This window comes from Protopterus annectens, chromosome 5.part0, assembly GCF_019279795.1.
Source record: "Protopterus annectens isolate FY-2018-M chromosome 5.part0, PAN1.0, whole genome shotgun sequence".
Classification (NCBI taxonomy): domain Eukaryota; kingdom Metazoa; phylum Chordata; order Ceratodontiformes; family Protopteridae; genus Protopterus; species Protopterus annectens.
In genome coordinates this window covers 800,566,723-800,587,879 of record NC_056735.1, presented here as the reverse complement: position 1 = coordinate 800,587,879, position 21,157 = coordinate 800,566,723, and positions in this window count along the sequence as shown.

Sequence of the window (21,157 nt, the reverse complement as noted above, 5' to 3'; positions counted from 1 at the left end):
GGCACTTTAATCTTGCAGCAAGGAGACAAAAACATGTTAATACAGAGTTTGTCTAACTAGAATCAGGAAATACAGGTATTTTTATACATTTTCTAATAAGACATTGCCTACTAAGCTGACGTAGCAGATCACAAGTTTTAGCATCATTACTTCATAGCAGCTGTTTATTCATGTTTTTCTGCTTGCACTATCAATTTTGTGAGAAACTTCCTAAGAAAAACAACGTGGCCTTGACGACCACCGGTTAGATACTACTTTCCTCTATGCAATGTTACCATTCAAGGTACTACGGCTAATTTGAGCACAAAGCAAGTATAGATTGCAGTCCATTTCTTTAAACAGTTCTTTGTCTGTCTTTATCTCTTCCCTCTGCAGCTGTGCATGTTCTCATAACACGAACAGAGCTAATTGTTCAAAATCATAACATTATAGAATATGGTATTGTTTCATTTATTACTTCCTGACCTAGCTGATAATCACCTGCTTCTCAGTACATTTCCAAAAGGCATAAGCATGAATTTTGCTGTGCTAGCAAACATTAGGTCAGAGGGCATCTTGCAAGTTTCAGAAAGCATACTGCAGTTTCAAAAACATCTTTTAGTCTCATATAAAACTAAGCTGTATATAAAATAGAATGAAAAACGTGTTAACTCTTTTAGCTTCTAACTAGCACTAAGCACACATATTAATACATATTTTTCTGACAACCTGCAACAACTGGAAAGGCCGCAGAAATACCTTACTAAAAGAATTACAGTCCTAAAGCAGATGCCCTATGCTGACTGCCTTAAAAAACTCCAGCTATACTCTGTTGCATATTGTCTACTCAGAGGCAATCTCTGCTTAACATATAAGGCCATGTCAAACCCAGAGCAGTAGGGCATGCTACACTTAAAGAATTCCCAATCCCTCAGAGCCACATGCTCCAGGAATCTAAACCTTGTCATCACAATAAACAAAACATGCTGAAGGGATAGGTTCCTGACCCAGAGACTCCCCAGACTCTGGAATAGACTGCCCATACATGTCAAGCAGAGTGCCTCTTTGGTCCTGTTCAAAAGGAACCTTGATGATTGGATGGGAGAAAGGAAATGCACCCCTGGATGACGTCAGTCACCCTGCTAAACAGGGGTCCAGGGAAGTAAATAGTGTGGGAAGAAATAACCAGGGAATTGTTATGGCTAGGCTTATATAGGCCCTAGGGACGATAGCCTAGTACCAACCGATGATCCTATGTATAACAAAAGGTTCAAAAATGGAAGACGATTTAAACAACTATTCAGATGAAGTGATAAAACGGAAAAAATCAAAGGGTGAAATGAAGAAAAGGCTAGCTGAGTAAGAAACTGATCAAGAAGAGATGTTTCAAAAACATGGCAGAGTAAGAAAAAGGGCATGCAGTGAAAAATTTAGATTTTTGTGCTGTTTGAAAAGAAACTGGAAGGAACAGACTATATTAATTTAAGAAAGAACAAATAAGCAACTGGACTGGTATTCCTCAGCAGGATTTGTTCATTGAAAGGGCACATCATGTCTTGACCAGGAGATAGCAGCCAAGACCTGTATTAGTAAGGATGCAATTGTGCCAACAAAATGATTTGATCCTGAGAAAACTGTGGCAGAATAGTAAAGTATTAAAAACTGGAGACAGTAGAGTATTTGTGGAAAATGATTATTCATTATACACCAGGCAGAAGAGAAGCAAATTCATCAGAGCATTCAGGGAGTGTAGAGAGACAGGTGTGAAATTCAAGCTGATGTATCCAAATATCTTCAGAATATTTTATTCCTGGAGGATCAAAGTAATTTTTTGTTGCAGATCAGGTTAAGGAGGAACACAAAAGTTTGTCCAATAAAAAGTGAGCCATCAAACAGAAGTAATCTGTTTCTTGTTCTTCTGATAATAAAACTTACAGAGAGACTTTGCTAGTGCAGCCTTTTCCACTGTTACAAATGAAAATGCTTCAGAGATGGAAATAAAAAACACAGGTGTTGACAAGAAGAATTGGGAGTACCTTGGACTTAAACTGGAGTCTGTGGTTGGAAGATGGAAAAGAACAGGAAGACGATCAGCAACATTAACATTAGTGAATAAATGTGAGATTATAAATCATCAATCACATTTCTGAAATATGACTTTACAAGAAAATGTGGAAAGATTGGACTTTTACTGACCTTGTTTGACTTGTGGGACTGAAAACCATATATCCCACTTGATATCATTAATGCTTTAAAAGACACTAAAGGAAATGGGGAATAAGGTAACTGCAAGTAGAACAATTTGTGTGCTCAACGGTATTGTTATAAAACATTTTATGATATAAATCACTTATGATATAGTAAAGCACTTTCAGTTATTGTTGTATATGATAAAAACACTAACATAAAGTGCCTTTCTCCTTCTGTTTTAGTTATAAGAAATGTAGACATTACAATGTAAAATGAGAAGAAAGGCTGGACAAAAGCATGTTTAAGTTAATATGTTGTAATCTTGGGCTGTTGAGGTGGGGTGTAAAAGTGCACCAGTAACATACGTAGAGCTGATATATTTTCTATTACTTTTGTATAGGCAAAAGTCTGTATTAAGGCCCTTGTCTTACTCTAATTTTTTTGTGTGTGTAAGCAAGTAAATAAGAGAACACTGAATATAATGAAAAGTTTTCTTTTAGCAAATAAATTTTCAGTGCAAGCTGAAAAGTCTGTAGCTGAGGGCAGCTGTAAATATGTTTCCATGAAGTCATGCTGACCACACTTCTAAGGCTAAAAGTTAATGTTTTATGAAACTAAAAAAAGCTGTTTTTCATGTCTGGAAGGAAAATAAAGGTATGACAAGAGCAGACAGTAGTTAATGTAGGTAGGTGCACAGACTGTAACATGCATCTTAGCATGGATGAACTTATGGGGGAATTTAATAAAGCCTACAAAGTCTGTTTTACCATGTAAGCATTGTGCAATGCTGCTTACATGAAAATAAGCAGGTTTGCAATCCAGTAAGCACTGCTGGGCAGTCGGTGTGCTAGTGCCAACACAGGAAGTTCCATAGACAGGCAGCACTGCAGACCCCATGTCAGTGTCCATAGTGTATACAAAAAAATTCTGTGTACAGGACTATGAAAAGATAAAAGTGGCTGTAAAAATGAAGATAGATGGACAGAAATTGCATAGCACACAGATATGAGTGTACATATCCTCTGTGTGTCTCAAACATTACATTACATATATTAAAATAAACTTTTTTTTTTAATAATCTGGGCATGTTTGCATGGCTTGCTGCTGTGTGCAAACATGCCTAATATATGAAAAGAAAATAAAAAAAAGTGGAAAAAACAAAATGAATATAATGAGCCAGAAATGTATTACAGGACCGTGCATGCAGGATTTACAATGGTTCATTGGTGTTGCTGCTAAAGTGGAAGTGCTTGGAAGCATGTGGTATCCAGGGTGTGAGCATTGAACCCTATGCAAATGAGGTGGAGTTACTGAATAGTATAATGGGGTAATCATGTCCGTAGATCCCTTCCGTGTAGGCAGAGAACCATGTTGGTGTCCACAGAGGAGGTAGCTAACATCAGGAGGAGGTGTGTCTACTAACTGCTGAGCTGATTGGAACACAGCTACGCCTGTTTGCACAGTGTGACACCATGCTGAGTGTGCAAGTCTTTTGGGAGGTCTGCATTGTTTCTAAGCTTTGTTAGCTAAGTGCATGTGTTTCTGTGTGTTTGCATGGCACTCCACTGTGCTGAATATGGGACTTTGGGGAGGCATGTCTACTGACAGGTAAGAATTGTTTGCCTACAGGGTGCGTGTTTCCATGTGTTTGCATGGCATGCTGCTGTCTGAGAGTATCTAAAAGGTCAGTGATGTATTAATTACTGTTGATTCTTGTTTAACTTAAACTTGGGCCATTAAATGAAGTTAATGATATACTAAGCAGGTGCAATGCCTCATAGGGAGCCAATCATGCAGGCAGCATCAACAGTACAGCATTATAAAGTATGCATACACCCTACAATCTGATTTTCCCCCATACTCTGCACCATTGGAGTACAGACTTGGGAATTTTAACTGAAAGAATGCTATGGGCTGCTGCAGGTCTGCTACATCTGTATTTGCTAGATGCTAAAGGCAATGCTGTTGCTGACAATAGGCTTAGGCAGAGAAGAAGAGTGTTCAGGCCCATGGTAACCTCCCAGGAGCTACATTAGCTGGAGATTGTAGAGCGCTACAGGGTGGACAGGGACATGCTACAAGAACTCACTGAGCTCTGCCACCCTCAACTCAGACCCAGAGCCAACAGAGGGGAACCCATCCCAGTGGAAAGAAAGGTATGTGTAGCCCTTAGGATACTAGTTACATGTACTTTCCAAAGACCATCTGTTGACATGATGGAGGTCTCACAGGCATCAGCATCCAGGGTACTCCACCAGTTCCTTGATGCCATGATATCACATGCCAGTGAGCACATTTATTTTTTCCTCACCCCTGAGGCGAGGGCCAGCAATATGCAACACTTCTTCCATGTAGCACACTACCCTGAGGTACTGGGTGCTCTAGATAATACCCATGTACACATCAAGGCACCACAAAGTGAGGAGGGTAGAATCTATGTCAATTGCAAGGGGTACCACTCCATCAACTGCCAGGTCATGTACAATGCCCAGGGCATTATCATGAATGTGTGTACTGGCAGCCCTGGCAGCTATCATGACTCCCATATCTGACACTCATCACAGCTGTACCAGATGTTTGCTGGGGGGACATCCCACACAGCCATTTACTGGGGGGTAGTGGGTACACATTGGAACTGTGGATGATGACATCCATTAGAAATATACACAAACCCACCTTAAGAATGCCATAATGAAGCACACGCACAAACTAGGAACATCATAGAGCATGTGTTTGGGTTGCTGATGTCACGGTTGTGGTGCCTCGATATATCTGGTGAAGCTCCTCACTAATCTCCAGCCACATGTGCACAGATGTTCACAGTTTGTGCCATGCTGCACAATATGATCCTGCGGAAGCAGCAAAGGGAAGGGATATACAGCTCCCCACCAGTGTCTAGGTCACCACAACCACACTCACAGGAGGACTCAGAGGAGGAGCCCCCTAATGATGTTCCTGTAGGCAGACAGAGGCATGAGCAGTACATCCTGGCATTGGCTAAGAGACAATGCATAGCATATTCACTGACAACCTAGGGCCCTAGGAACCGACACCTCCCTCCTATGCACATACATATGTTAAAATAGCTGATACCAGGCAACCCATACAACCTGTACCTATCCATGTATTGGCTGTGTACTGCTTGCATCACACAGAGTGAGCCCTGAACCATACAGTTCTGTCAACTTCTATGTTTGCAAGGTAAGTCTCTAACCTACACAATAATTGTAAGGATTACTATAATAAGGTATTATATGTGTGTATGGATCTGCTGCTGTTATGCAAGGAAATATGGTGGGTGATGTGGTCAGATTTGAAATATACATGGGACTACAGATACCCAGTCCAATATGTGTTCCTCAGTATACTAGGCCACATGGTTGGGATATTCACAACATCAGGAAAGGGAGATTTTAACCAGTGGGCACACATGAAATTTGGACTACTGTCTACCCAAGCTGATAAAGTGCAGTTTTTCTACCAACCCCAACACAGCACTATACCCTTTTAACTGCAGTAACAGAAAGACAGCTATGGTGTAGCAGTGGACCAGGCAATCTCAGGACTGTAAGATAGATATCGCTCACACATTTTATGTCCCTCTGCATGCAGGATAACATAGTATATATCTATGCTGTTGACTGTGTGATGAATGACTCCTCTCTGTCTAGCGACCTGTGTGGCTCAGTGGACTAGGGAAGCTATCATGGATGATGGTGTTCATAGGTTCATAGGTGTGTACTAGGCTAATGGCCCTGGAGCCTTTACAAGCCTAACCCATAGAAGTGTCCTGGCATTTTGCCACCCGACATTAGTTCCCAGCGCCTCTATCAAGTAGAGCCACTGGAGTGATCCCCGGGGTGAACTTTCTATTACCCATCAACTCATCAAGATTTCTCTTGAAGAGGGACAGCGAGGTGCTCTGCTTGACATGTATGGGAAGTCTATTCCAGATCATGGGCAGTCTCTGGGTGAGGAACCTGTCCCCTCCAGCATGTTCTGTTGATTGGGGTAATGAGGTTGAGGTCTCAGGAGTGTGTGGTGCGGAGGGACTGGGTTTTCTTTAGATGCTGCATTTCTAACAGAGCTGGGTCACACATGGCTTTGTAAGTCAAGCAGAGAGTGCCTCTAAGTAGGCGATATGAGGCAGAAAATAGCTGGAGTCTTTTGAGTCTGTTTGTGTAGGACATGTGTTTAATGCCTAGTATCCTCTTTGTGAGGTACTTCTGTGGCCTCTCCAGCTGTTGCAGTATCTAGTGAGGTACATGTCAAATGGGGCATTATACTCAATGACTGGTCTAATGAGGGAAGAGTAGAGAGAGGTTATGACCACTTTCTTCCTGGATGCAAAACCCTTGATAATGAGCTGTGCCACATAGAAGGACTTTCTGACCACAATGGCAATGTGGTGGTCGAAGGAGATAACATGCATCCCCAGATCTCTTATAACACCTTCAGTGTTCAGTGGGCTCCCATTGATGTGGTAGTTAGTGGGAACTGTGTTTTTACCAAAGGGGATGATGACACATTTTTTGGTGTTAAGCTTAAGGCCATGGTTTTGACACCAGTCATTGGTCTCAGTGAGGCCTTTCTGTAGGATGTCTGCATCACTTGGGGAGTTAATAATGGCTCTCACCTTGCAGTTGTCTGTGAACCTGGTCAGTCAGAGTCCCTTTGTGTTTGTGTGGACTTCTGAGAAGTAGATGCTGAACAGGAGAGGACCCACGACTAATCCCTGTGGGACTCCACTCGTGACTGGTTGGTAGTCTGACTTGGAGTTCACTACTTTCACTACTTTCACACTGTGTGTTCTATCTGTGATCCAGTTTGCAACCCAACTAGTGATATAGGGGTCAATGCCTAGATTGGTAAGTTTATCAATATTTCCCGAGTGAGGAATGGTCCCAAAGTCCTTGGGCAGATTGAGGTAGGCTGTATGCACTGCCTTACCTTCATCCACAGCCCTGGTGACTGACTCAATGAAGTCAACCAGGTTGAGCAGGCATGATCTCCCTTTTACAAAGCCAAACTGCGTGGGGTCCAGAGTGTGAAGATTTCCTATATCTTTGTTAATCAGGTCCATGATGATGCGCTCCATAGCCTTACATATCAGACTCATCAGGCTAATGGTGTGATAATTTCCAGGGTCTGTAGTTGCTCCCCCTTTATGGAGAAGGATGACTGCAGCAGTGCACCATTCGGTAGGGACAAAGCCTGAGGTGAGGCTGTGACTAAACAGGGCACACAGATGTGGTGCCAGTTCACTTTTTAGTTCATGTAGAACACAGCCAGGGATATTTTTGGGTCCCATGGAAGATGGCCTTGGACAATCCAGCTTTAATCTGTGCTGCAGTAATGCTGGGTGCCTGGCATTCTTCCGGTATTGTGATTGGTCCTTTAGGGGGGGAGAGAGGGGTAAAGTTGGCACTGAATCTGTTGGCCAGTATGTTGGCAATATCTGTTGGCTCATTGTGCAGTAACTTAGAACAAATCTGGGTATTACCGTGGAGGTTCTTGATATAGCTATGAAAGGCTTTGTGATTATTTTTAGTGTCTGCCACAATAGGTTCATAGGTTCATAGATTGGTACAAGGCTATCAGCCCTAGGGCCTATACAAGCCTAGCCAAACAACTCCCTGGATATTTCTTCCTACAATTCTGCCTTCATAGCTGGCTTTAGATGATTTGGTGAGGGATCTCAACTTTTTGTTGAGGCTAATAAGGGAGTTTTTCCAGTCTTAGGACTTCACCTTTTTCTGCAACAGTTTCTTCCATCTGTTGTAGAGTTTATTAATGGCAGGGGCCATCAGATTGGCTTCCTTTTTTTGGAAGAGAGTGTCTTGGTTCTGTTGGGCATAGCTAGTTCCATGCATTTATGTACATGTTCATACAGTGCATTGATGTATGATTTGGCAGTCATACAGCTATTATCCATTGGCATGGGTGCCGTGAAGTTAGCCACCAATGTTTTTAGGAGTTCAATGTCAACTTTGGAGAAGTTTTTCAAGGTGATTTCCTTTGTGGGGGTGTGGGTGAGATGTGGATTTCCATGGTGATTAGTTTATGGCCGGATCTGACCAGGGAGAAATTGACTATTAGTGTAGAGCAATGGCCACCCATGTTAGTAATAACCAGGTCAAGGATTTTGCTTCCTCTAGTGGGGGTCAGAATGAGATAGTCCAGAGCATTGGAATTGATGAATTCCAGGAAGCGTTGGGCCAGTGTATTGGTGCTTGAGTAGTTTTCCCAGTTGATGGATGGGTAGTTGAAGTCTCCTAGTATGAGAGTGTTGGGTTGGACCTTGATAGATTACAGGGTACTTAGGAACATGGAGTGAGAGTCTAGGGACATGGTTGGGGACCTATAGCAGGCTATGTCCTGGATCACAGTCTTATCCAATGTTAGCTGTACCTGAAGTATCTCAGATGCATTATGCTGGGCTACTAGTCTGGAGGTGTGCATATCCTTTATGAATATGGAGGCACTACCCCTTTTGGAGCTTTGGTCCATGTTTCGTGGTCGAAAGGTGTGGAATGCCTTATAGCCTGGTAGCGCAGGGGTCCTTTCTGCCACTTTAAACCAGGTCTCTGTTACAGCACAAATGTCAATGTTCTCCATTTTGAGGAGTGCTTCGAGTGAGTGCATCTTGAGATTTATACTTCTAGCATTGAGCAGTATGATCGTCAGATTGCATTTATTTATAGCTGTTACAGTGGTAATTTGGTCTTTGGAATACTGCCTAAAAAAAGGCACTATAGGGATGGCAAGAGCCTTAGCCAGTGCCCAGAAACCCAGGGGTGACAGATGCAGGCAATCTCTGGCAAAGCATTGAGGTATTTCAGTCATGTCATCCCAAGCAAACAGATACTGGATCCCCTTAGAATGACACCAGAAACTTAGCCAATTGTTGAAGTCAATCATTTTTTGTTTGTACTGTGGTATTATTCTGGGTGATGGTAGGATACTTCTCGGGGCTAGTGTCATACCTGCCTGAGCCATATAATCCGAGAGCTCCACCATGTCGCTTTTCATGCATCTCAGGTCATTCACACCTACATGGACAATGACAGGGTCATACTTGCACTTGTTGTGGAGTGACCTGAGTGTGTGTTATGTGGCAAATTCTGGCACCTGATAGACAGCTGACTGTTACCTTCTCCTTAGATGGATGGTGTTGATGGTTCTAATCTGGAATTACTCACATCTTTTGCATGTGAGGTGGTACTATGTTGGTATTTTCACAGAATGCCTTCTCACTCAACCTCTTAATGCAAGAAATCTGGACAAAGCCAGAAAGATTGGGGGGACAAAGTACCAAACATAGGGACAGAATTGAAATAATGGTCACATAATCCTAGACAGTTAATGGAATAAAAGTTATCACATTATCACTTATTTTCTGATGGATATAAAGTCTGAAATGCAACTGTTTGTCTGTAGTTTGTAGAATGTATTGATGTCAACATTCAATAAAGCAGCAGAAGACCACAAATTTATGAAGAACAGACCAAACATATGAAGCACAACTTTGGACATTCTGTGAAAATCAGGTGAGCTGAGAGGTATACAGATTGTTAGTCGGTTGGTGGTGTAACATTACCAACCTCAATGACGTATTAACTACAGCAGACAGCTGGGGAATGTCATGGACATGTTGAGTAAAGCGCAGTACTGCAGAAACAGGGGCAGATGTTAATGTCTGTAACACACAAAATCCTGGACTGGAGTACAGGTAGGAGTAGCCTGGAGTCACATTATAAGTACTGACAGTACTGACAGTAAATAAACCAACAGGCGGGGAAGCAGTAGAACAACAAACAAGGAAAAAACAACCACTTCCAGAGCCAATAACTAGTCCCCGAAGCTCTCAATAACCACACTGAAGTGTATAATTATAAACTCCACACAGGGCAGTCTCCAAAAAACACTTTAATGTAAAAATCCACACAAATCAGTCAAGCGCTTTCGTCAGAGTGACTTCATCAGAACAAATCTAAGTAAGTAAACAACCTTTTTATACATTTAATTAATTAGTTAGTTAACCAATTAAAAAACATATGAAGCAACAGTAAAAAATGTGTATAGACAACAGTTAATTATAAAACCACTAACCACATTATATATACGTTCAAAAGGAAACCCCTATAAAATATGTAAATATATAAATATGTAAAAATGTTATACATTTAGAATAAATGTTCCAATAAATCATATTTTATTAGCTCTATACCTGAGCTCAGGTTTGATACTAATGGCGTCATTTATGCCTGGAAATTCACTAGCACTGACCTTGAGTTGCCATCTGGTTTCTGCCCTTAGCAACTTATTGGTCCAATCCCCCCCTCTGAAATCTTTGTTCACTATTTCTAAAATACCAAATTTAAAATTATGGGTGGGATTACTCCTAATATGTTTGTATAAAGCATTTTTTTCATCCATTTTTGAGATACTATAACAGTGTTCGTAAATTCTACGATTCAACCTCCTTTCTGTTTTTCAAATGTAAAAACAATGGCAGACCATACAAAGGGCTAGGTAAACAATACCTGTTGTATTACAAGACCCCGAAACCAAGGCTACCTCAATTCCAAAGGGACCTAACTTCACCATAAGGATCTCCAAAATGTATTTACAATGTTCACAAGCCCCACACTTATGGGTACCTTCCTTTCTTTTTTTCTTTGAAGGCCCATTTTCCAAAATGTTTTTCAAATTTTTGTTAACTCTGTAGGTAAATAGGGGTTCTGTACCCAATACGGTCCAAATTTCCTTATTTCCTTTGAACATTACCCATTTGTTCTTAATGAACTTTTTCACTTCTTCTGAGGTTTCTCCATAAGTAAGGACCATGGCCTGGGTGAAATCTTTCACCTCATTATGAGTTGTTGTTATCTCCCCCTCACTTGTCCCCAAAAGAGGTTAGTATCTTCGATTCCATCCACCCATAACTTGGTTCCTAATTTCTTGCAGAAAGTCAAAGGGTAACCCTTGTTGAGGAACACGTCCATGACTAATCTAATTTCCTCTTCCACATACTCCATCTTGGAACACATCCTTACTACTCTTACCATTTGCACTTTGACAATGTTTCATTTAGTGTATGGGGGATGATTACTGGAATATTCTAAATAATCATTGGAAAAAGTAGGTTTCCTATATATCCTAGATTGAAACATATTATTGTGAGGGTCTTTAATAAGTTTGACATCTAAGAAATTGATCTCCCTGTGGTTACCATTACCTGTGAATTTGAAATAATCACATACTTGATTAATATACTCTAAGAAAGGTTCAAATGACTTTATATGTCTCCATAAAATGAATAAGTCATCTAGGAACCTAAAATATAAATACCAATGGTCTTTATACACAGAGTTCAAAACATAATATTTTTCCCATTGGTACATCACTATATTAGCAAAAATAGGGGCACAACTACTACCCATAGCTACCCCATTGATTTGTGTGTAAAATTCCCCCTCAAATGTAAAAAAATTGTTTTTTAAAACAATCTCCATAAGTTCTACTAAAAAGTTGATTATACTCCCACTTAAATTTGTTTGACTCAGCAGTATGTCATTAAAAAATTCACAACCTGTGTCGTGGGGGATAGAGGTAATAAGGTCAACTACATCAATAGAGGAAAGGTATGCCTCGTTACTAAAAAATTCTTTCTTCACTTTTCTTAAAATATCCCAGGAGTCAATTAAAATATGTTCAATGGGTGTCAAAGCCTGCCTCACCATTCTATCTATGAAAATACCAATGGTATAAGTGATACTATTATGAGCAGATATTATAAGCCTATAGGGAGGATCCTTTATGTCCTTGTGTGTTTTAGGAATTCCAAAAACTATAGGTATAACTGGATGTTCAACATGAAGGAAATTGTATTCTTCCTCATTAATGACCCCCTGATATAATGAGTCTTCCAACAAGAATTGTATCTTTCTGAAACTTAAATGGATTTCATTTCTAGAAGCTACCTCATACTTAGTACTGTCATTCAACATACTGGTTATTTTGTTATTATAGTCTTCCACATTAGTGATAACCATATCCCCACCCTTATCAGGTTTCATAAACCGGAGGTTTTGATTGTCACGTAGTTCGAACAGTAGTTTTTTCTCTGTCAGGGAGATATTATGTTTCTTATTTTTATAAGTCTGTAGGGATTTAAAAATCTCCTGACTACAAACATTTTCAAAAGAATTTAAAACAGGTATTAAAGGGGGGTTATAACAACTTCTCTTATAAATAATAGGTTTCCTGTTATCAACCTGGTTAGGTTTTTCTTTATTTAAAAGTTTTAAATTCAGTTTCCTTACAAAAATCTTAAAATCTATTAAAATTTTACTACATTCTTCCTTAGTAGAAGGGACAAACTTCATACCCTTCATAAATAACTTAAATAAATCTTTATTGAGTGGAAATTGTGCATAATTATAAATTTTAAAACCTTTATACAAAAACACAGTACCGTCATAACTTGTAATATTCTCATTATGATCTCTGTCGACACTGTCCTTTTGGCTTAGTTGTAACTGTTTTTCCTCCTGAAAGAAGGATTCCTGTATCTCTGCTTGGTCCCCCCTCCCCCCAGGGTTCTAAAAAATCTTTCTCCTGCCTTGATTGATTTCTATTGTAGATCCTTTCGGATCTCCTAAGTGGGGGGAACTCTGTATCATACCCATTGTCAACGGTGTTTGTTCTATAAGATCCTGTATTTCCATGCAGGTTTTCAGGTTGACTATGTGTATTATCTATGAAATTGTCACCATCCATATAGGCTTTGGGAAAAGGGTATGCTAAACCTTTCTTATATTCAAATTCATCCCTAACAAGTTTCTTCTTTTTCCTGTTGATATTGTTGTTAACTTCATTTTCTACTCTATCAAAAATTACATTATATCTATAAGAATACTGATTGAAACAAACATCATTAAGTACAACGTTGTTAATTTCATCAATTTCCTTAAAAAGTCCATTTATCTTTTTATTATTTATTTCCAGAATAAATTCCATCAGTTAGACCCCATGTCGGTCGAACATTTGAATAAGTTCGTCACATTCAGGCTCCCCCTTCTTGATACCATTCGGGAATTTGTATGTACGAAGTCCCTTAGGAACTCGTCTTTTATCAGTACACTCCCTTAAGTAGGAATTGTCACATTGTAATGCTCTCACTTTATGCATTTTAGTCTCTAGCGACACAAACCTGTTGTCCATACTGTTCTTGTAAACCTGGTTACTACCATCGAAAAAGGCATGTTCCCTTTTGCTCCAGTCATTTAAACGGTCATGTACAGAGTTAGATCCATTATACTCCACTCGGTTTTCTAAAATGTCCGAACAGCCTAGTCCTGTAGGAGTGTTCTCCTTGCTTCGAGACGCAACAGGAAGGGACCTAATGACTAACAGTGGTGTTACCTCTCTAGGGTTCCCACCACCAACAGTCCCGAGTCTGTTGTTAACATTAGCGTGGGAATTTTGAATATTATAAACCGCGTTTTGAAGTTCAGAAACTTTCTCTGTTAAATTCAGAATAAGTTGGAATAGATTGTCACTATTACCCCTCGTTGGCTGTCCACAAGGGAAGGGCAAGGATTCCAGGTCCTCCTCGAACACCGGAGATAAAGCGTTGTCATCCATATCACAGGAAGTGGGTCTAGTAGGCTCCAATTTCACCGTAAATCCACTAGTAAATAAACCAACAGGTGGGGAAGCAGTAGAACAACAAACAAGGAAACAACAACCACTTCCAGAGCCAATAACTATAAATGTGTATAGTTTTTTAATTGGTTAACTAATTAATTAAATGTATAAAAGGTTTGTTAACTTACTTAGATTTGTTCTGATTAAGTCACTCTGACGAAAGTGCTTGACTGATTTGTGTAGATTTTTACATTAAAGTGTTTTTTTGAGACTGCCCTGTGTGGAGTTTATAATTATACACTTCAGTGTGGTTATCAAGAGATTTGGGGACTAGTTATTGGCTCTGGAAGTGGTTGTTTTTTCCTTGACAGTACTGACAGTCCCACTGGGGATGTCTGTACACTTGGGAAAAATAAGCGCAGGTCTGTTGCCCCATCAGTGAAATGACCTGTTATGTATAAATTGTCTATACATACAGACATATACATATACATATCCATCTGTCAGTTTCTCTTCAATCTCACATGTATAGTATCTCTATCACTATGCAGAGTTAGATAGATATATACCAATATATATATATATATATATATATATATGGCTATATATATTAAAATGATACATAGATTGCCCCATATATCTACATAACATATACATATCATGCACACACAAAGCTACATTTATATATACATCCCTGTTATATACAGGAGTATGTGTCCCTGCACACACATTTGCCTAACTAACTGCAAGCAGCCACATATGGCCATACTGGTAACTGTACACACATAGCTAGGATAACAACAGTTATCTCACTGCCAGGATATTGGATGCAGATAACAGTATGAAGCAATATCACTCTGTAGGCCACAGATGTTGTTCAACATAAGCCTAGTTTTTATAATGCACAAGTACTGTGCCTGCAATCACATATACAACATATATAACATGTGGTGCATGTAATAAGTACTGTGCTCTACAGTGTATAAAACTAGATAGGCAGGGGTTCTTATCACACTCCAAGTCCACTCGGTGTGTGTGTGTGTGTGTGTGTGTGTGTGTGTGTGTGTGTGTGTGTGTGTGTGTGTGTGTGTGTGTGTGTGTGTGTGTGTGTGTGTGTGTATATACACACCCCTGCAAAACAATGGATGTCCCCACTGGGCTATCTGCCTGCAATGGTTAGTTTTGGGGCCTATAACTTGCTGCTGGCCTCCAAACTTCCCTTCTCTACAAAGCCTGATGTCATCCACCTTAAGAGTGCTGGCTGGCAGTGCAAATCTGACAAATGCTGTGGCTCATGTGATAAGTATTGTGAGCTATAGTGTATAACACTAGATAGGTAGGTGTTCTAATCCCAATTCAGCCAACTTGGTGTGTGTGTGTGTGTGTGTGTGTGTGTGTGTGTGTGTGTGTGTGTGTGTGTGTGTGTGTAGATCCATATAACATACATTTGATAACCTATGTAATGTAGACATAGGTAGGGTTTTGCATAATTTTATTGGTTGTGAATGACTTCCACCCCCAAATGAATGACCACAACATGGCCTGCTGATATCAGCAAGCATTATGTGTCCTAAATGGATAGTACTAGCATACATGAGACATGTTGTGTGCATCTGGTGTTGTCCTCTGTAGCGTGTACCACTGCATAGGTAAGTGTTCCACTGTACATGCAGCCAACATGCACTATGTATGTGCTTTGGCATGTCCTATATGTAGTGAATGGAATTGGTGCTAACTTGAATGTGGCCATGTGTGTGTCAGGCTGTGACAGCATTGTGAATCATGTTATAGAGCCATAGGAGATGTGCATGTCAGTTGCATAATGGACATACAGCCATCACAGTTAGAGACATCTTGCTACCCCTCGTTACATGAACAGAACATATTGCCCAAGTCCACGAGGGATGCAGCCAGACACCCAATGTTGAGATGACATTCACCTAGCCAATCAAACAGATGGCATGTGCTGAGATGCACCGAGGTGCATTGTGTACCATACCAGTAGGGAGGGTGTGTGACAAGGGTGTGTTTATATCTGCCAGACAAATGCCTCTAACATGCATGTACTACTAACATCACATAGTGGGTTAATATCTCTAGAGTGAGTAATCCGTATACTATGCTTCCAATAGACAGGCAGCATATGCAATCAAGCAGGTCACACCTTGCCCTGTATGCACAGCACAGATCACCTGTGAGGACTCTATATGGCACAGGCAGCACTGACATGCATTGCAATTGATCAGCAGTGAGCACATACTGAAGATGTCATTTAACCTTGTGAGGGACCATACCGTTGCGTGCAAGTGCCACTACAGCTTGGAAAGGTACGTATACACATGACCATTGTACTCAGATAATGGCATACTGAGGGAAGGGTATATGGATAGTATGGGTATGTTGCCTACCGGTGACTTTGGCTGCAGCTATGCCATATGACTTCTGCCACACCGCTGTACAGACATGTTGATCTGTGGCACATGAGTTCTAAACCTATGTGGCTGGGTCTGTTTGCCCACTTGTCACCCCTGAGTATGCACATCAGATGTAGAGACTCATCTGCTACTAACCAGGAACATAGGTCTTCGAGATGGAAAGTCTAGTACATATATATTTGCTTGGAGTTTATGGCCATTACTATGTCACCAGGCAAGTATTTGCAATACCAACATGCAAGAGACTGACATAACACAGTGACTACAAGAGTGCTCACAAGTAGCAGGCAGCAGCCAACACTGTTAGCCATAATCATTTAATACTTGTGTGTATTGTGGTGACATACAGTCCAAGCAGTAGAGGACCCACATCTGTACCCAGTTGAGCACTGCTGCTTACAAATCAGCTTTTGGAGTTGGATGGCCCTATGTTGTTTATGTCTGTCATCAAAGGGCCCCATAAGTGACCCCTACAATGACAGCATTGTGGATGCCTAAATGGGCACTTTGTACATGTTGCCTGAACAGGTAATATAGTGACACAGCTTGTCTCAGTCTGAGTGTTGTACGCCCTGGTATGCCTTCACCCATGACCCTGCTGACTGCCACAAGAAGGTTTATGGGAATATTAGGGCAGCAGGCCATGCTGAAAACTGTGTATGTCATGTACAGATTGGTATGTTTCCTGATGTATATGTAAGTGTCTGCGAGTCATACCTGGGAACATAGCATTGGGAGACTTACACTGCACTGATGACACTCACCAGTGTGGTTTGCCATTCACCATTAATGGCATAACACTTCTAGGTATTCCCTGTCTGCAGTCACAGCCACTATTAGTGACTTTTGACTGATACATTAGCAGGCAGTTGCATATTACTAGCCATCACTGGCACCCACACAAACCCAACAGTTATCCAGGATGGCCTAAAGGACAGTCAGGTATTGTCTGACCCACTAATACAGATGACATGCCAACCACTGCACAATACTATCCTGTGGGATATCATCCACCCCACACGATATTGTAGTGTCTACACTCTGCACACACTGGTACCATTATACATGAAGGTATGGACACACAGTGCTGTACCCTTTGACAGCCACTGTTTATTAGGATGTGGGGGATGCATTCACAGTTGTCCCACCTGTATTGACAGGTTCTTGATGTAAATGTCAGACTGTCACTGCTATACTGAATGTGGCAGCCAGCACACCTATCATTGTGTGCAATGGCACCCTTGTCATGTCACCACACAGGCATAATGTATAACTGTAGCAGCCACACAGGTGCCATGGTACAGCAATACACAGCGTAGATAACATGTACTGTGGAGTTTGTGTCATGACAATACAAATGTAGTGTTTCACCTAAATGCTTAGAAGGGGATGTGTATGTCCCCAGACAGGTGTCAGATCCCACTGTGTACCCCCATGTTGCCATGACAGGAGTATAACATGTCTTACATGTTCTACACACCTACAACATTAACATGGTAGACTTAGTACATACTGGGAAGACTGCTATGTAACACAGACAGTACACCCTACATGAAACAGGCCCGCCATGTATGTAAAGCACACATCTGCTGTGACACACATCATGTACAGGTTACGCAATGGGATATAGAACACGACAATCATAACTTATGGCTTCCAACTGTCTGAACCAGACACAGGATATTTGTATATGGGTCAACTCCATCACCACACCTTGTAGATGTCTACATTCAAAAAACCCAGGTGACATGCATCAAGAGTAGCAGACCTTATCACAAAGTATGAATGCATGGGTACACTGACTGCCGTCATTGTCCCTGTTAGACTATTATACACATATGCACCTAGGTAGCCTTGCACGTATACTGCCATACCTTTCTGAAGTCATATTTCTGCTGTGCTGCCATGCCATCCTGTGCACTGCACTGCTGCCATGTGGCCATTGGTTAACCCTTCAGACTTCTGGAACAGAAACATACACAGGTGCATAACACACCTGTCATTGTGTAACACTACTGCCACTATAACATCATCCAACATAAAATACACAAAGTTTGTTGAGTAGTCAAGACACATGAAAGCATACAGTATCTGCTGTGGATGACAACAAGTGGCATGGAAAAACAATACTACATTACACAAATACATGTCAAGCAATATAGTCACCCTGTGCAAGAGACACATAGCTTCATTTCCCTGCATCGATGGCAAGGATGACGGGGAATTGGCACAGGTATCACCACATGTACAAGGTATTATGTGGGGGTACTGGAGGCCTAGGATGTGCCAAACAGTTAACAGCATGTGAGTGAGTGAGGGAGGGGTCCAGGTTAGATGGGCCATGAAGAGATGCCGTTTGTGTCTGTAGGTGACCTGCATGTGACAGTGGTGTTTGAGTGTGTGCGTGTACACAGTCAAACTCAGTGCTAGCCCTACATGTGTGTATGTTGGACAGCTGTGGACCTTATATGGTAGAGTGGACAGCTCACCGTCTCCAAGCCTGAACATGGGAAATGGCTCTGCCAGGAGTTGCACTGACACCAACATGCCCAAGGTCAGATGTGGTGTTAGTACCTGATGGTGACTGCTGTCTGCTGAGAATGTATCCCCCACGGGACCATCCAGGACAACATGTCCATGGCCTGCCACGTCATGGTGTGGACAGCACACTTCCCTCTGTAGCACTGGAGGTCTACCACTATGAAAGCGTGACTGTGCATGGCCACATGGACACCCAGCAATGGGGTTGCTGACCTATGTCTACTGGTCTGATTTCCAAATCCAACCATACATTCCAGCACAGACAATGTGCGATACAAGACAGACACTGTCTCATCCCACTGTCTATCCACTGCATCAGTGAGCTTACCCAGGGTGTCCCCAATGCAGTGGAGGCAGTCACAGATATCAGACTGTGCTGCATCCATAATCCTAAACATACATTTTGTGTTCCATTCAGAATGTGCTTGTGCCTCCATGATGACCCAAAACATACGATGGGTGACCCTTGATGTGACCCCAGCAATGGGTTGTGGATGGACAGCAGGCCTCCTAGAAGCCCCCCTGTCAATATGCCTGTGTGGTACCTCACCAGCTCTTTGGCTATGGCCAGTGTCTATGCTCACTGGAGCCATAGTTACCACCCTTTCATGTTCAATGTATCCACCCTTGACTGTCCAATATCTGTGGCCTCTGGGGAATGAGTATGTGTAGGCATACTGACTGTGTGTGGTGAAAATGGAGGCAGAAGAGGAATGTCAACCTCTGGGAGAGATTTGGCCCCTGACTACCCCACCTGTGTCTCACTGTGATCACCATCATCATCATCAGAGGATGATGTGACACTGACATCAGGTTGCATGCGGGAAAGACTCCAACCCCCCTGGTCACCTGTGAAAACCAAGACAAAAGCAGTGCATTACTACCTGCACTATTATGTATGGTAATTCACCCAGACTCATACAAATGAGAATCCACAACTGTATTACCAGTTTCACTTCTTCTCATCTCCACTCCCATGCACAACAGACAACTTCACAACAACATACACATTGAACTCAAGGCCTTTATAACACTCACATCAGGTACATCCAGTTAAAGTTGCCAGTGCAAGATACCATTCAGTTATGCAGTATGACACTATACTTGATAGAGCAACACATACAACCCAGTACACCTATCTTGAGAATGATATGCCACTACTAGTTTCACTGCCTCAGATATGTACCATCTCCCTTTCGTGTTTGAAAAGACATGTTGGAGTAATTGCTTCATGTATACCAGGATGCATATTTTCTCTTAAGGATAAGTGCAAATGTCTTTTTGTTTGCTTAAATACACACCTGTGATTACCCAGTCTATGAACCATAGGTAAATATTCCTGAATGGTACATACAATTATTCTATAAATATTCCTGAATGGTACATACAATTATTCTACTCTGGTTAAACACAGCATCGGGTGTACATAGGGCATTATTGCTGCCCTTAACTTTAATAGGGTATATATGATCCATAACAAATCAGTATCATGCTTACCAGGTACAGGACCACAGCCTTGGACAACACCCGACGGACCTTTGAAAAGGTGAGGGAGAGGTAGTGTCAGTACCACCAAATGCTGCAACATAACAAGGTAATATGTGCATATATGTGCATATATCCACTTGTACAGTAGCTAATGTGTTACTGGCTATATTGCTGACATTCCGAGTCTGTGTGTACTACTGTGCTTAAACACCACCCCCCCCAAGCACATAGTATGTATGGCCTTCCACAATGACTAATACAGTACTACACTGGTGAACACAGTAAGCTTACCTGGATGCTCCTCTGCTGTGGATACTGGCACCCACCTCCACAACATATGGTGTGATGGATGTCTGGGAGCTGTTGTGTGTTCCTAGGTTCACCAGGAATTCCTCTGTGGCTGCTGCAGACCCTCCACTGGTGGCAGTAAGATTCCTGGTGACATCAGCTGCCCTTTATCATGCAGCATTCAGCATGTCTGTGGCACGGTGTTGAACCTGCTCATAGGTCTTGTCCTGATGGCCCATTTCATTGACATCCCGAACAAGTCTGCCTACAATGCTGCCCATGTTCTCGATTATGCCTCCTCCTGGACAACAGGATTTGATGATGCTGCCTTACCCCATCAACTATTATCTCATTCTCCGCATCTGAGAAGGGGATATGTCATCTATAACACATAGTTCCTGAAAGGCAACAAAAGGGGAACATATTACAGGACCAGATACGTGGACGCCCACTATGTACAGATACAGAATGCCCATAATGGCTTGCACAATCCACTGCTCCATCACATGTCATACCCTACAGTGTGGTAACACACTACATGTGTGCATACCACTGAGAGTAGCAATACTGTGGTATGCGCC